Here is a 3600-nt window from a genome sequence, read left to right on the forward strand (position 1 = left end):
TACAAAAAGTTCTAACTCATCTTTTTCATAATTATCCTGTTGTGATTATTTGACTTGTTTCTTTGGCTTTGTCTCCTCCAGACTCAAAGCTATATATGTCTACGCAAGAGAAAAATGCCTGTCATCTATCGAGGGCCTTTAGATAAAACCTCTAAAGAATATATCTGACTGCCAGTCAACAACTACCACCAATTTCAGCGTGAAGAAGCCAGAGTGGTCTTCACCCATATTTCCCTTCACAGCAGTTCAGGTTACTTCTTCAGAGGGGGGAATATTATAGGCAGCCAAGTTAGATAAAAATATTATAGGCAGTCAGACAGGGCCAGGCCCTCAAACGAGACAGCACAGAAGATGAGATGCCTTACAACTGTGGGAGGGGCAGATGCTCCTGCTGCGAACCAGACCTAAAGACCTAAAGGCCAAACAAATGATAAACGAGTAGCACCTGGGACTGATATTCCAACTAGGTATCAATCACCTGGAAAGACCCAAGTGAGTCACTAGCCCAATCCCCAACAGAGAGACCCTATCCTGCATTCCAACCCCCAACAGAAAAAGACCCTGTCCCATATGTAAACCCATTGGTTGACCATAGTTTTGTCCCACCTCCTGCCCACCTAAGCGAGTTCCCATTCTCTCTACCTTAGCCTCACATAGTTTTACACTATAAAAGTCCCTGGGAGAGACAGCTTCCCAGGGAACTACCTGCTTGGGCCCCCCTCCTGTCCCTCTCTTGGACAGAAACTTTCTTTCTCTCAATAAATATATTCTGCTCATAAAAAAAAAAAAGAATGAAAGAAAGAAAACTTTATCCCTGACGGTGCATTTACTATTCCCCTGCTCAGAAGTCTCGGCTCCAAATTTCGCAAGTCTAGCTTCTTCCCACCATGCAGGTCTCTTGGTCTCCTACTAAACCTTGTTTCCCTCCTACCCACCACCAACCCACCTCTCCCAGGCCCTCTTCTTTCAGTTGGTCTTGGGTTATGTCCTTGAGGCACATCCTTGCAGCCTAAAGCCAGCCTGGGATTACTGTCTTATAGATTAGTTGCCTGCCCCTCTGGATTACTTCAGCAGGGCATAAACTTTGCCTCTACATTTCATGGCTGTATTGTTAGGGCCTAGAACAGTACTTGACACACAATCAGTGCAGGATATCTATTGGATGGATGAATAGCTGAATGAAAGAATAAGCAAATGAATTTCTATATCTCGTACCCAAATTAATATCTGCATCACGTGGTTCATTTTCCATGCAGGAACAGCAGTGATCTCAGAAGCTACCACAGACCAGGCAAGAAATTAATTTTGAGTCTGTTCATGAAGCAAGTTGTGCTGAACTATTACAAAGAATAGGGCTGGGAATATAGCTCAGCAGAATAAGCACCTGCTTAGAAAGAGTAAGATGGTTAAGGGGATGTTTGCCTTGTGTTATCGTTTGTGTCTAGTTGTCCCCCAAAAGCCTCATGTACATCATGGGGCAGAGGCGGCTGGAGGAGCAGCAAGTGGCTTGAGGGGTAGGCCCAGAGGACCAGGGCGGAGCTCAAGGGGCGGGGTCAGAGAGGCATGAACCGTTAAAACTAATAGCATATGCTGCCCCCTAGGTCTGGTGGCCTCCCTTGGAGGTAGGGGGCAGATCATCCTGGGCACAGTGGCACCCCAGCCTCTCTTCCAGACCCTGTAACGAGGGATGGCAGTGTCTCAAGGTCTTGCTAAGTAATTCAGGCTGCTTTAAACTATGAAACCTCCAGTAACTATGAGCTAAATAAGCCCGTCTTTCCCTCATTTTTAGTGTCGGGTATTAGTCCAGCAACAAGAGAAGAGTAACAAGAGAAGAGTAACTAAGTCACCCTGTTTGGGGGACATGGGCTTTCCTGACCATTTCTGCTCATGAATTCATTGGCCTAGAAGCAGCAATGGCAGCTGTCTAGGACTATGGCCTCCTCTCTCAGATGAGAAACCTGAGATTTGGACCAAGGTGAAAGACTCAGCCAGGACTGTGTGCTGAGTCACAAGTTCACTTCCCCTACTCTTTCATATGTATTTATGAGCCTGTTCAACCAGCATAATCCATTTAGAGGTACATAAATCAGAACCACTCTTCTTGGCCACATAATTACAGCAATAATAATAATTTTAAAGCAATAACTATAGCTGCTATTGTAGGACACTAAACACTTTAAATCCTCACAAGAATTGTAGGGTACTATTATTATTCCCATTTTACAGATGAGGAAACTGAGGCATGGAGAAGTGAAATATTTTGTCCCTGATCATGTAGTTTATGATGGTAAAGCAATGAGTATTAAAAGTATTCAATTTGATAGACTCACTTCTTGGAAGTACCCCTAACAAAAAGAATTACGATGTAAGATTATAATGAATGAATGACAGTGTCTGAAGTGACAGAGATATTCCTGAACAAGAATTATACCTCTCCACCTGCCAATAGGTATCTTTTGCTGGTCCCCCTCTCCAACTGTGGGTATTGCCATCATAATTTTCTTCTTGCTTTGAGATTGAGGATTTAGTCTTTTCTTTCTTCAAGTCAGGATGAAAGACACCCTCTCTAGGGCCAGGAGAATAGCTCAGCAGTCTAAGCACTTGCATAGGTAAGCGCAGGGGCCAGGGTTCAATCCCTAGCTCTGCATGCCACGCCGGCCAAGCCCCCAGGCATGCTGAGCCAGCAATGGAGTCCATGCGTGGTGGTGCATGCCTGTAATCCCAGCACTTGGGAGGCAGAAATCAAGAGGATCACTAGGAGTCTGGGCTTTGTAATGAGACCCTGCCAAAAAAAAAAAAAAAAAAAAAAAGATAACCTAAAAAAAAAAAAATAACCCTCCCTCCTAGATCCCCTATCCTTGGCCTTAGGTGATGTAACTTCCTGTCCACCTGTAGAGCAGTTTGTGCCTGTTAAGAAGCACCCTGCTTAACCGCAGCCTGACGTCACCCCCACCACTCATGTCCAACACGTTTCCCATTGTGTGTCAGCAAAACTGAGAAACAGATGCTCAGTCTGGGAAGAAAGGGTGGTGGGATGAGCTGCATCTCTTTAGCCTAAAAGGCTCTGTGTTACACACAGCCAGTGGGCAGCAGAGGGTCAGCCAGCAGGGCGGAAATGGCAACAAGGCTCATGAGTATATATGCTTAATAGGTGTAAGAGGTTGGCAGACAAGTTGGACAACGGGTGAAATTCCTGCTCTTCCCTCCTGCCTGGTACAGGGACATAGGAGCGCATTGCTCGATGGGAGTGCTGGCGCTGGTGCCACCTTCTAGACTCACCCGCTCTTATTTTGCCAGACACTAAGGAAAGTCTTCACATGAATTGGCTGGAACCTGTCCATCCGATGGCTTCTAGTGAACGTTATGTGTTTTTCATATTTGGTGTTTTTCTTGTCTTTGCTACCACCTCAGATTTCAAGTATCTCTTTTCCAGGAGCACTGAATTGAGATAAAGAGGATTAGGGGATATTTTCAACCTGTTTAAAGATCATTGGGAGTAACTGGATGTAAACAGACCCTTTCGAGGCTGCCCTCTCCTTCCCCTGCACTCGCCTGGCCCCTCCTGCCCCCCTTCTCACTCCCCAGTGCCTGTCTGCTCAG

At 45.7% G+C, this 3600-nt stretch overlaps 1 pseudogene; it reads left to right on the plus strand.

The window, feature by feature from the left end:
* LOC101574859 overlaps positions 1-1511 on the plus strand; it is a 17254-nt pseudogene extending 15743 nt beyond the window's left edge.
* Positions 1512-3600: the final 2089 nt, after the last annotated feature.

This window comes from Octodon degus, unplaced genomic scaffold (assembly GCF_000260255.1).
Source record: "Octodon degus isolate 3935 unplaced genomic scaffold, OctDeg1.0 scaffold00163, whole genome shotgun sequence".
Lineage (NCBI taxonomy): Eukaryota > Metazoa > Chordata > Mammalia > Rodentia > Octodontidae > Octodon > Octodon degus.